Genomic DNA, 14,649 nt, shown 5'->3' with positions numbered 1-14,649 from the left:
GGTTTTTCCCAAAAAAAATACCTTCTTTCTTAAGATGAACAAAAAAACGTGTTCTTACAATGACAACAAAAGCGACAAGGAAATAGCGAACCGGAAATTGTGTTAATTTACAATTTAAATTCGTGACGGAGTGGATGTAAAATTATATGTACGACTAATATATAACAAAATTTTGAAATTTTACAGTTTGTATTTAAATTAAAATAATCGCGTTATGTCGTGGACAGAGGCTACTAGCAAACATAATTTACTGTAAAGTTCTCATATTAACCATTAAACACAATCCAAAGCCAAGAGTCAGGGAATAGAACATACTAGACTAAACCAACAATACACCTGAGCTTTGCGGGTCTAGCATATAACCGCCTAACATATTTTACTATAAATTTCTCATATTAACCATTAAATAAAATCCAAGACCTAGACCGGGAGAATCGAACCCACTAAACCAACAATACATCTTAGCTTTGCGGGTCTAGCCTATAACCGCTCGGTTATCGTGGCGCCTTGGTAGAAATTAAATTTAAATTTGACTAAAACTCAAATTTTTCTTTAGTAAGTACTCTTTCAATAACTTTTAAAGAAACTATCAGAAGATGTCTCATGAAAAGTAATGAAACTTATAAGCTTGCTTAGAGGAAATAGAACGGATGAGTTTAATTTGACAGCAATTAAGGCATAAATTGGGTATACGGCCAGGTAGAGCCGGGAAGAGAAAGGGTGATGTAGAAGCATCATTCCCGTTTTAGTAATTGCCTAATCCACACCTGCGGTCCAATCTTTAACATTAACCTTCTCTCTTGTAAAGTGAGTGAAATGAAACTGGGTGTCTGTGTCTGTGTGTGTGCGATGTTAAGACAGTTTAGTAGTAGTGGAAGAGTTACTAAGATGGAAAGGATATTGTTTTAATTATATCTATATTTATATAATGGTGAAGCGGGGTATACGGGAGGCTGCAATAGGAGGGCGATCACGAGGAGGGAGTGTAAAAATAAGTCAATTTAGATTTCAGTTTAAGATATGTAGTTGGTTAGTGCATTATATCTACATATTATAGATATTAGACAAAAAAGAAAAAAAAATGTTTTACAACCCATTAATATCCTTATGCGCATGTCAAATGTCCAAGGAAAACTATGAACCCAGCTATCAACTATCAACTCAACTATTTCTAATGAACTTTTAAATAATTATAGAATTAAACAATTTTTATTTATTCTCAAGAAATTTCGTATTGCTCTGGTTTCATAATTTAGTACTTCGTCACTGTTGTTGCACTGTAGACGTCATCAAATTTTGAAAATTAGGTGAAAGGAAAAAAACTATATAAATTCTCATACGAGTGCAATTCTCTCCCGTAAGGGGAAGTGGATTAGCCACTTCTTCAGGCTACTTGGGCTCCCTGCGGATATTCCAGCCTAACAAAATGAACATGAGCAACATATACTGTTATACCCTTAATACATTTACACAGTACACATAGTCATCTGTACAAGGAGGGGTTTATTAGCTCGGAACCGTTGTGCAGATTGTGTCAGGATGAGGAGAAAAAGGCCACTTACATGTTGTTGGGTTGCGCTATGAAAGCTACATCTCTTTGAGACCAAAGGAGATAGTAGCTCAAAAAGAACTAGTAGGGAAAGCCATCCACCTCTTTAGTAGGGGAGGTTTCATCTGCTAGATCCAAAGGGGATGGCACAATAAGCCCTCTTTTGGCTGCGGTGGCGTGGGGCATGGGTCCTACTCCGATAATCAAATCTAATCTAATTCTCTTGGTCGTGACTCTTACAGTTCCTGTACAATTTTGTTACTAACCAATCAACAATTCGTTGAACTGTAATTACATCAAAATAATACATTACGGAGAAGCCTTTATTCCTGCCCTGATAGCAAAACTTAGAGAAAATCGTGGGAGAAATTTTCGGGAAGAAAAAGAAGTGAAATGTGATACTTTCCGGTGAGATTTTGACCGCTTAGTTACGGCCCATGATGTTGGACCGAAGAAAATATAAAGTTTAGCTTCCTCCTGCTATGTTCAGTTTTTTGATCTAGTGTACTTACAAACTCATATACGTCAGATAGGCTACAGACTGACAGACAGGTTAGCACAGGATGAGGTAGATATGCATGCAACAACACAAACGTACAAACTTTGAACGATCCAATTGATGATCATCACACTATAGACCACACAATGTACTCTGTAACTTGATTGTAATCCATTCAGACCAATGGACATGATTTCTGGCCAACCGAAAGAAGATTTGCTTCGAACAAAAAGTTGAAAATTATGTATTTTAGTAACTTTTTGATTTGTTTGACACAATTAGAATGTAATCACGTCGTACATTATGTGATACGTGTTGAGACTCTTTTATATAAATCCCCCCCAAAAAACACGAAATTTTCTTAAACACTTTTTCTTATTTTAGGGCCCTCTTTCCGCTAAAAACTTGATATTGAAAGTTAGACCCATCGCATAGCCTTACTAAACCTATATACTCATAAACGAGGATATGCCCTATATTTTTTGTAAGAAATTTTGGGAATTTTTATCTTGTTTCTAATAATAGTACTGAAATTCTCTTTTAATAAAAACCTAAAACCTACCTGAAATTTACGATGAAATTTAAATTAGAAAATTATTGAAATTATAATTATTGTGAATTCGTACACTTTTTAGAGAAGAGAGATATCTTCCCAGAGCTAAGTTTAATCATATTTACGTGATAACAACTAGGTGAACAGATTAGCAAAGTGGCGCATTAAGATTTTAATATAGATTAATATTATATTCCTCCAGCCTACCATTTCTTTTTGGCTGTTACACATCCGTTGAGATCTTCTTCATGACATCATTTGCACTGGACACTTGACACAAGTTAGAAAAAGAAACTTTTGCGAGTAAATACTGTACGCATGCAGATTTCTAGACGGAATTTGGAATAACCGAACTGATTTATACGCACTGTTTAAAGGTGAATCACTTCATTTTAAAACAAAACAAAATAATAATAATACTTCCGTTACACTCACTCCCGGAAATTTAACATTACCGGAACACCTGTAACAATAAATAAACCAAATTAGTACAATTTGAACTGTCGTCAAATCTTGGGACATGGGAAGAAGTAATAGTCACTCGCCTAAGGATCGGCCATACCCGGTTGACCCATGGTTACCTCATGTGTCAGGAGAGCCCTCCCACATGCAATTCATGTAATGAACCCTTGAATGTGCAACATGTACTTGTGGAGTGTTCTGAGTATGATCATTGTAGACCACCGTCACAGTGTTCCGAACTCACTAGAAGAAGCCTTTGGAAATGACCAAAAGAGAATAGATAATGTAATAAAGTTTTTAAAGGAAATTAAATTATACAATAATATATAGGAAAATAAATTAATATATTAAAATCATGTATATAAAAAAAAAATTTAAATGTATATAATTGTATATAGGTATGGATGTAATTTATAGTGTGAATGAGTTAACTTTAAGTGTATAGCTTTAAGAATGTAGTTCCATAAGTGTGGTTGTTTTAGTAAAAGGTTGTGTATAAAGTTGACATGTGCACTGCCACAGAACAGTAAAGGGCATAATAACCACTAATACGTAGGTTCATGGCCTTAAAAAAAAGAAGTACAATTTGAAGGTAGATATAGTAGTTTTGAATAGTCCAAATAACTGTTCCCGAAAATCTGCTATGGTCGCCCGTAAGTAAGTTGTACGTTCTTAAGGGATGTCTATAATTTTGGATCTTTGATTTTTCTTTACCCACAGGGTGTACCAAATTGAAATGTGGAGAGGTAATCCTACAGTTCTATTGGGCCAAAAGAAGTCCAAATGAACCATCGTGGGACTCACAACCGATTACGAAAAAATAATTCATTCTATAATTTTTTAATTCTTCGTCCTTGTTTTTAAAATATTTCTTCTAAAGATTATGATGACATTTTCGCCACTATTCTAAGAGAAATTGGTTAGCTTAAAATTAAATATAATTAAATAAATAATTAAAAAAAATTAAATAACTTCATTTCTCGCTAGCTCTGATCTACATGTACGAGTATGTAACATATTTACAAAATTTAGAGCCAATTACAACTCACATTTATGAAAAAAAACTAAAAATCGCTTTGAAATCTCCCAGATTAGTGAAAGATCTACATATGTATTAATATGGGTACTTCCGTTTTAAATTTTCTTAAAACCCAAAATTGCCAGAAACACACACATTTCATTTTTTGTAGAATGCGAGACCAAACAATAAATAAAGAACTAGTACTTCAGGGGAACGCGGAGCCTTATCATCTGCTTTCTTCCTGAACGAATTGTCTTGGTAGAAATCTTTAAATTAGACATCGAAGATCTTCAGTGAAGCAATATTTATAAACAATGTTTATAGTAAATTGATTTTAGAGTAAATCTCGGGGGGAAAAAAGTGTAAATTCTATTCTGTGGTACTTCCGGTTAAGAGATATAACAACCGGAACTTCTGGAAGGACCAAATCAAAACATAAAGTTTTCATTTTGCTCCGTTTTATCGATTTTTTTGGAGGTATTCTTCTTCTTCTTAATCATTCCTCGTTTACCTTTCAGTGTCAAGGTTAGTTTCAGATATACCTATAAAGTCAATTAAGGCCCTTTTTAAGTCTTCCACTAATTCCTCCTCCTTTTCATTAATTCCTCTCACATTCCAAGTTCCTAAACGAATAATCCGTTTTCCACGTCTAGTCGTAACCTTCAAAAATCTACCCGTCAATCTTGTGTTACTTGTAATCTATAAAAATTTTCAGTCGTATGAGGGATTGGCCCATAGCAACCTATCCTGATGGAGGGATCCTGCCTCCTTATGGCTATCCGGCTAGCCATATCTCCTTAGGGACGGTAGCCCTAAGTTGTGTACTGTCTGTACCTTGTCTGTAGTGTAGGAGTGTTTGTGGATATGTTTAGTGTACAGTTCTGGTGAGTGTGCATGCTGTACTGAGCTCAGGTTACCCCATGAGGTTGCTACATGTAACCAACAGCTACTCCTTGCGTGGACTACTTACAAACTTCTGGAAGGACCAAATCAAAACATAAAGTTTCATTTTGCTGCGTTTTATCGATTTTTTTTAGAGGTATTCTCAATCATTTATGGCCACATTTCAAACATTTGAAATGGCCGCAATAATTCCCCTTTCTTACGCTAATATATCGACAATAAGTTAAAAAGATATCGATTTATTGTGATATTTAACAATTTAAACCACAAACAATCGTTCTTTAATTTTCACTAACCGATTATTTACTTTAGAATAGTATATTATCAAAACGAGAAAACCCAAACTGTAATTAGTTAACTCCTTATTTCTAACTAGCACTGTGTTCTGTTTCTTTTATTATTGTTATTTCTTTCTTGGACTCGTTCTCCATTAGTTTATGATGAGCTCGGCTAGAGAGTGGTATTTATAATGCTCGGCTACAGTGTAATAATAGGTACTTAACTGTGTCTGTAACATCTTTAAAGTTTAAGCCAAATAATTATCACTATTCATGCTAACCGTCTTTTAATATTGGTCTGTATTTCTTAGGTACATTTATGTTTCTTTTAAAAAGACAGCTTGGTCACCTGTTCCTTCTTCAATAATGAAAATAAAACCACTCCGATGAAGATAATTCTTTCTTCTACTTCCACTGAGTTTCGCCACTTCATTGTAGACCAAAAATTGTCTTAATTGTTGTGGTTGCCGAAAGAGCAAGCGCTGGTTGGGCAGCACACGCGAGAATTATTTGAATTGAATAGAACTACAAACAGATGATATTAGTTTCCGTTGTTTGAATTTTTTTTTTTTTTTTTTTTTACAAAAAAATTCCTATAAAACTCGGTCAGAAGTAAATTATAGGTTTTCCAGTTAATGCCAGTATTTAGGAGGCTGGACTCCTCCCATCAGCTCCTGTTGGTCACCAACTCTCTTTTCTGACAAACATATCTTCAATAGGTACACTCTTATCTCAATTAGCTCTCTGTCTCTATTTCTTACGTAAGCTTTAATGTTCTTAAAAGCTAACATATGGTCTCAAGGAGCACGCGTCCAAACGAAGTAACAAATAAGTTTAAGCCCCAGTTGTTGTCTTAACAAAGTCATCTGGAAATACTAGTTTTTACAACGTGGTACTTTTTATAGTCTACGTAGTTGTTTCGTACTGGTGGCAAGAGAAATATTTGCCATCATTTTAATGTCCTAGTCGAAGTGGTTAAACAAAAATTAATAAATAAATAAAAAAAGTGGTGTGTTTACGGATTAACAACTTAGAAAACTGTATATTTTGAATAGTTAACGTCCAAAATCTCCTAGCCTAATTTACCCGTTGTCCACTTTATCAGAGGCCACTTTATTGTCCACTTTAATAGTTGAATTAAGATTAAGATAGTAGATGGGACGGGACCTATGCCCCAAGGCACCGCAGCCACAGAAGACATTGTGCCAGTCCCTTCTTAGTTCTAGTAGGCGAACCCTCCCCTCCTAAAGAGGTCAAGGACTTTCCCTACTAGTTCTTTTTGCGCTACTATCTCCTTCGGCCTCAACGTTCCAAAGGTTTCATAGCGCAAACGTTCGATTGCAACGCAATCGAACAACAGGTGAGAGGCCGTTTCCTCCTCTTCCTGACATAATCTGCACAACGGCTCCGAGCTGATAAGCCCCACCTTGCGCAGATGCTTCTTGAACCTACCGTGCCCCGTGAATAGGCCTATAATCAGAGTAATCTGATTTCTGCCCAAACACAGGGTCTCTTTGGATCTTCGCTTACACAGCCAAGGCATCAAGGTCTTGCTGTGTTTAACCCCAGGACACATCACCCAGTTCTTTTCGTGCTCCCTCCAGATCCAATCTCTGAGAGCCACGCGAACCGAACCCCTGGTGATCCCCAGGACAGGCTCTGGACCGATGAAAGGAGTGTTAGCCCCATTCCTGGCCAGATAATCAGCTTTTTCATTCCCTTCAATACCCACATGACCCGGCACCCATTTCAACCGAACTTTGTTGTGCCGCGCCAGAAGTTCTAGGGCCTACCTGCATTCCCAGACCAGGGAAGAGGTGATTCTGAAGGATACGAGAGCCTTCAGTGCAGCCTGGCTGTCCGAAAAGATGCGAATCTCCCTATTTCTAGGTTCCATCCGCAGGTTTTCCTCAGCGCATATTTTAATAGCAAAAACCTCGGCCTGGAAGACTGTGGCGTATCTCCCAAGAGATCTCTCAATGAGTACCTCGGGTTTAACCCCATACACTCCTGACCCAGTCCCACAGTCCATCTTGGAGCCATCGGTAAACCAAATGCCTCCCTTCCGGTACTGATCCGTCCAGTTTACCCTCCATTCAGTCCTTGGTTTAATACACACCTGAAAAGGAGTCTCGAAACTGTATTTAGGACAGATACTGTCCCCTGCCATGTCAATAACCGGGCCCAGGGTCGACCTTATCTGAAATAATCATATGGCCAATGCAGGAACTTATACGCCTCCATTGCCCATTGCTCGCCATTCTGTACGCACTGGCCCTTGCCTCCGCCTGAATAACATATTGAAGCGGAGCCAACCCCAGAAGTACCTCCAGCGCCGCAGTAGGGGTGCTACTAAAGGCCCCCGTGATCATCAGACAGGCCAGTCTCTGCACCCTTGCTAGAGCCTTAATTGCCGTCTGTTGTTCAGTCTTCCTCCACCACACCACTGAGCCGTAGGTGATGATAGGTATGACTGTACGTGTGTAGAGCCAGTGGGTCATCTTTGGGCTAAGAACCCATGTCTTCCCACAGGTTCTAGTTATTCCACAAAGGGCCTGTTTAGCCCTTAATGTAACTCTCTCTATCTGCGCCTTCCAAGTGAGTCTGGTATCCAGGACAATGCCCAAATACTTGACCTCACCCAACACATCCAGAGTTTTACCAAAAAATCGAAGGTTTTTGTAGCTCTCCTTGTCCCTTCTCCTTGTAAAGGGAACCAGAGTAGTTTTAGAAGGGTTCACTGAAAGCTCTACCCTTCTACACCAATTTTCTATAACCTTGAGAGCTTCCTGCATGAGTTCAGCCACGATAGTTGAATTAAATAAATATTTCGAATAGTTAACGTCCAAAATCTCCTAGCCTAATATATCCATTGTCCACTTTACCAGAAGCCACTTTATTGTCCACTTTAATGGCTGGATTAAATAGATTTACTCAAAAAAAGCTCCAAAAAAGTTTTTTTTTTTTTTTTAACTTTATACACAAGTTGGACCACATTTATTTGAGGAGTTTATAACTTAGGATTCACGATTGGCGAGGAATCGGTCAAATAAAACAACTCGACTCTTTGCCAACGTTTCGACAAATGTATTGTCCTCTTCAGGGCGTGGCTATGCGGGTTGGTTGTTTCTGTAACTCAATTTGACCGATTCCTCGCCAATCTGGAATCCGGAGTTTATAACCTTCCTTTAAAGTAACACTTAAGCAAAATAAAGTATCTTATGAGTTATATATATGAGCCGCCGTTCATTGCCCAATTTGATTAACTCCAATAACCAAAAAAGAAATGAGGAAATGCGATGAAATAATGCATATTGTTTTTTATAATTCCCTTTATAATATAAATTCAAATAAATTTGTCGTTATCATTCAGGGCCTCCTACTGAATTTTTTTTTTTTTTTTTTTTTTTTTTTTTTTTTTTTTTTTTTTTTATTTCTGCAACTGTACATATATACAACAAGCAAAATTGATGTGTGAATAATGTACATATAAATAAATATATATACAAATTGGCATGAGCGATGTGAACGGCGACCATCCAGTGATGGAAGCCGCTAGTTCGCCAAGAAGGCAATCTTACACAGCAGCCATCCTAGGAGGCCGCCGTTCTGCACTTAAATGATCGCGCGGCCACCTCCGCTTTAGTCTTCGATGAGGATTTGAAGGAAGTGTTCTTGAGGATAGGTCACGGATTAGGGGATTAAAATGGAAGGATAGTTTGGAATGAAATTTTGTGTAGCGGGATTGGGCTAGGTCAGAGACAAATGGTATGTTTAAATCGGAATGGATAGTATGGTTGGAGACATAGAAAGGAGCATTGAGGATGGTTCTCAGGATTTTGGATTGTAGGGTTTGAAGACGGTTAAGGTTGGATCGTTTAGCAGTACCGTAAAGTTCAATTCCGAATGTCCATATTGGGGCTATCAGGGCAGTGTAGAGTCTCTTTTTGTTCAGTAAAGTAAGTTTAGAGCGTTTGTCAAGTAGTCGTTTCAACATTTTGTACCTGAAGTTGCAGTCAGTTCGTTTGAGTCTAGTATGAGGGTTCCACGTTAGTCGTTTGTCTAGATGTAGGCCAAGGTATCGTACTTGGTTCGCAGGGGGGATAGGAATGTTATTCAGGTAAAGAGAAGGGAGTGTTTTTTTGTTTAGGGTGAAGACTACATGTTTAGATTTGGGTTCATTTACCTTAATCCTCCATTGCCGAAGCCAGGGTTCGAGGATGTGAAGATGGGATTGCAGGGTTCGTGTTGCCACGATAGGATCTATGTTTGGAGAAAGGATTGCCGTGTCATCGGCATAGGTAAGGGTGATAGTGTTTGGGTGAGTTGGTAGGTCAGCCGTAAATAGTGTGTAGAGGAGGGGAGCAAGAATGCTTCCCTGAGGAACTCCTGCAAGAATGGGATAAATAGGAGAGGATGAGGCACCTTGGACTACTTGGAAGAAACGGTCGGACAGGTAGGACTTGAGGACAAGATAATAGGTTGCAGGTAGGACGCCCTTGAGCTTATACAGCAGCCCTAGGTGCCATACCCTGTCGAAGGCTTGCGATATGTCCAGGAAAACACCCGGGCAGTACTGCTTCAGCTCAAGGGAGGTAGCGATGACATCCACAACGCGATGCGTCTGGTGTACAGTCGAATGGCAACTCCGAAAGCCGAACTGGTGATCAGGAATGACATTTAGGGCTGCTATTTCATTTTGGAGACGGGTTAAGAGGAGCTTTTCAAGGATTTTCCCTAATAAGGGCAGAAGACTTATTGGCCGATATGAGGTGGGGAGGAGGTGTGTAGGTTTTTTGGGCTTGTGTATCATTCTCACTGAAGAGAATTTCCAGAGGATGGGGAAGTAGGTGGTTCGAAGGACTGCATTGTAGAGATGGGTAATAAAAACTATTGCCTTTCTGGGAAACTGGAGTAGGATGTTGGACCTACTGAATTTGAGTTGAATTATTGCAACGATTTACATTAGAGCACGGAGTTAATCAAAATAGCTTCTGAAATAAATTATTTATTATTCAATGGCCAACAAAATTTTTTGTCGTTTAATGGTGTTGAATCTTTATTATTTGGGAAATTCATTACAAATACAAAAAAAGCTACGACTGTACCAAGTGCTTTGACACTTAAATTTCAGATATTTCAAAAAGTGGTATTAATCGATTTGTGCAGAAGTGAACAGCTCATATGTTGTACTAAAATATCGATAAATATGATACAAATTCCTCAACAGGAAGTAACAATACAGTAAACTTAGAAAAAATCTCCAAAATGGTTTGGATTTATTTTATTTTTTTAATCTTTGTGTACCCCATTTTGGATCAATAACAATTATTTCCCTAGAAATTGATTGATTGAATTGATTAAGGAGCATTTCAGGTCGAAAAACTAGATAGGCATCCGCCTAAAATACTGTTTCATTATAACGTATACATCCTGGTGCCTAACATATATTTGCAGGAAAATTAATTAGGATTGTCAAAAATTTTAAATGTTGAAGAAAATTTCCACTACCGGAAATACCTTTTCACGGAATTGGTTTTGTTTTTACTTTTCTTGGACATTTTCTTTATGTAAAAATGACTCCCAAGACTTTTTCCTCAACTTTATAGATATACACACGTAGATCTAGATTTTTTTCATTTTAAATTTTTTTTTTTTTTATTCAAAGTTTCAAAAAAATTGATAAATCTGATCCTCGAGAAACCTTGTGATTGTTCGCACCCAGAATTTGTTATTAATAATTCACCGAATGAATTAATATCGTCTAAGTAATTGGATAATAGAAACTGAATGAAATGAATGTTCTTCCGTCTATATTGAGAGCATGGACAAATTCATTTTTTTAATTCAAAATTTTTTAAAAAATAAAAACTTTACTAATATCACCTCCTTTCTCCTTCACTTCCCTCTCTCTCTCTCTCTCTCTCTCTCTCTCTATATATATATATATATATATATATATATATATATATATATATATATAATATGTCCCTTTCTAACTAATCTAGACAGGTAGGCAGGCAGGCCAGGTAGTACCTTGCGGTCATTTGCTACCTCATTTCCGGGGCCCAATTACTGTGTTTGATTGCAGGTAATTGTCGGCCCAGGACTACACTTTACCTAACAAATTACTCACACACACACTTCTTAGGTTGCCGCCGCCATATCCTCAAGTTCTCCCGCGCCGTTCATCCTCTCGATCTACGTAATAATAATAACCACCACTAAATTTGTTTTATCTAATCGTTTCTAATTTTATAATAACTGAGCAATCCATAATTTGATAATAATTTTCATTCATGCACAAACACCCATCTAATATCTAAATACTTATACACAAACCGACATTCTTTCTCTTACTTCTATTCCCTTAATTACGAGCTTGTAATTTCAAACACTTCGATATTAAAAAACATATTTAATAATTATCAACAATATAAAGTCGACTTCCTGTCTCTACCCCCAGAACTCTGCTCTATAAATATTCACTTTAACAATTATTAAAAATTAAAGTTACAGAACTTCGCGTAAAAAATTCAAAATACACGAGTAGAAGGCCAGTCAGTGGATTGGTTGAAATCCATAATAACGTTCGAGATAAGGACCCTCAGAGACGAGGCAAGGAATGTTAGGGGGAAGTTGGCAGCACTGGTAATACTAGGTGGAAGAGCTAGAGTAATTGCTGACTATGGACAAGTTTTTGGTCCACGTCTGCAGCGTGGCTTGTGTTTCGAAACTACCACTTTAAAGTGTCGCTGGTCATGAGGAGATTGTAGATTATATTAAAAGGGCGGTTCCACCAAAATGCCCATTGGTTACCGCCCACCCCTCATCTCATTAGAGTTGCCGGAGAGTTCAAAACCAATAAATCCGTCTAAGATATTCCGGAAGACAGAACAATAAACTGATAAAGTGGCAACAGGACACTAGGGAGCATGGCAATTCAAATCGCCACAGTGCACTGGAATGAACCTAGATAGTTCTGGTACAGATTACTACATGCCACAAACTCCGGTAGGGAAACATTTATAACCTCCCGAACAACGAGGACTCTAGTTTTAGAAGAACAAAAAACGGGACACACCTTTACAAAGTGCCTCACAGTCTCATTTGACTTACCACAGCCGGGCGGCGCAAATCGGCGAGACTGGGTAAGGCCACATTTTTTGAAAAGATAAATACGCTAAATTCGCATGTCCACTGAACCAACCTTAACCAACTGGCGGTTTCCGGGACCTTTGCTAAAGCTAAAGGAGAATCATGAGGAACTCGTGAGTTCATCACTTTTTTTTGGCTATTTTTTTTGGCATTGACTTCCGCCATACAGAGCCAGCATCGTCTAGGTGCTTATCGTCACTAGAATATCACTCACAATACATTCGCTTCACACATTCATCCCTCTACTATATACAATTATTTACATACAAACTTACAACTAATGGATGGATCAGTACTCCATATTCCGGCCATCCTTATAACTTAACCAAAATTAAAATCACCGTAATCCTTCTCTAATCATTTTCTTCCATTCATTCTATAACTTTTAAATACACCTCATATTTCATTGCTAGCTCTGCTGTAGATTTAAGCACATAGATGTTGGTGGAGAATATTATGTCTTCGTAGCGAAATGGTGCATCTACCTGTTATACGTCGTCAAACATTCGTTTCCTTTCTACTACATAACGTGGACATATCATTGTCTTGAAATCCCCCTCCTCATTGCAATCTACACAAAGAGGAGAGGGCTTTTTGTTGATCCTGTATAGATACGAGTTCATCACTTTGTGCTTGCCGTTATACGAGTATATTTACCTCAAAATTAGAGGATTGGCTCTAATGTTTGGCTGGCTAACCAACCTTACAGATTTTGGGAATTTTAAATATTAACATTATTCACGAATTAAGTTTTATACACAAAATTTCATTATACTTTTAAGGCTCTATAAATCATTTACCAGTTATTATTAAAATTAAATGATTAGTTTCATAATTTTTAACAAGAGATTTTTTCCCTTATAATAATTATTTTATAATTTATACTTTGATAATTACTTCGGCCCCCCTCAAAAAAGGACAGAAACGGAAAACCAAAAAACTACGGGTGTTCCTGCTGTTCTATTTCTAGACGTACGAAATTAATTTATGTAAATTAGAGAGCAAAAAGAAAGAAAAATAACATTTTTTTGTAATCTGCGCATGTGCTTTGATAATTAACGTTCCTCCCTCTTGCTCACACCCTCTCTCTCCTGCTCCCCATTTTGAATATACTCCACAGAATCTGTGTGTTATAGAGTGGGACCGGCTGACTACAGCAATGTTAAACACTTATGGTAAGGTGTTATAATATAATTATTTAATTGGTAATTAAAAAATCAGCTCCCACGAAATAATATCCTTTTTGTCGGCACCTCGACCCACAACTAAATTGCCTATTGAATATTTACATTTAATTTTCTTTAATTTTCATATATAGATATATAAACACCTCCACAGCTTAACGTCAATAGTAGCTTAACGCAACAGGCTAGCTGAACGTCCTTTTTCCTGTTAATATTGACTCACACCAGCTCCTTCTAAATGAAGATATCTCTTCTTTATTATTTTTTCCTGCTATTAATTTGATTCGTTAAGAAATCGTTATAGCGGAGAGATATGCTTTCTCAGATAGTCTGCGAATGGATGAAATGTTTTTAAGTGTATGGTAGGGGGAAGGTCTGAGTGATTATGTTTGTTGGTCTACAAATGATCTTAGATTCGTCAAATAATAGTAATAATAATAATAATAATAATAATAATAATAATATAGAGGGGAGGGATTAGCTATGAGGTTAGCATACTGGACTCCCACGCGGAGGTCCCGGGTTCGAATCCAGCAGCTGACCCTTAGATTTTCTCTTCCTAGGAGCTTCTTACAGCTCACTGTCCGGTGATGGACAGTGTTGTCTGTAACGAGAGAACACTGTCCGGAGGCCGGCAGTGCACTGGAAAAAGCTCCGGGCGCTAATGACCTTAGCTGTTGATGCGCCAAAAAAAAAAAAAAAAAAATAATAATAATAATAATAATAATAATAAGGGAAGGGATTAGCTATGAGGTTAGCATACTGGACTCCCACGCGGAGGTTCCGGGTTCGAATCCAGCAGCTAGCCCTTAGATTTTCTCTTCCAAGGAGCTTCTTACAGCTCACTGTCCGGTGATGGACAGTGTTGTCTGTAACGAGAGAACACTGTCCGGAGGCCGGCAGTGCACTGGAAAAAGCTCCGGGCGCTAATAACCTCAGCTGTTGATGCGCCAAAAAAAAAATAATAATAATAATAAACGCTTTATTCACATTACACTATTTTCTATACAATATTTAAAGTTTAAACTAAAGCAAAATAAGG

At 37.6% G+C, this 14,649-nt stretch overlaps 1 protein-coding gene and 1 long non-coding RNA gene across 17 annotated transcripts in view; one reads left to right on the top strand and one right to left on the bottom strand.

Moving 5' to 3' along the window:
- The window catches only part of LOC141456113 (retina and anterior neural fold homeobox protein 2-like), a 242,948-nt gene that overhangs the window by 130,174 nt on the left and 98,125 nt on the right, over positions 1-14,649 (top strand). The gene's annotated exons all lie outside the window — the stretch shown is intronic.
- LOC141456119 (uncharacterized) overlaps positions 1-14,649 on the bottom strand; it is a 222,593-nt gene that overhangs the window by 146,601 nt on the left and 61,343 nt on the right. For all 16 annotated transcript variants that reach the window (XR_012459593.1, XR_012459590.1, XR_012459592.1 and 13 more), the window contains exon 4: positions 2,809-3,064. This is a non-coding gene — a long non-coding RNA (uncharacterized lncRNA). The remainder of the gene's footprint in view (positions 1-2,808; positions 3,065-14,649) is intronic.

This window comes from Rhodnius prolixus, unplaced genomic scaffold, assembly GCF_049639745.1.
Source record: "Rhodnius prolixus isolate KJV_2025 unplaced genomic scaffold, Rpr scaffold_4, whole genome shotgun sequence".
NCBI lineage: Eukaryota > Metazoa > Arthropoda > Insecta > Hemiptera > Reduviidae > Rhodnius > Rhodnius prolixus.
The sequence above is the reverse complement of the archived record's forward strand: the minus strand, read 5'-3'. Positions and strand labels throughout refer to the sequence as shown.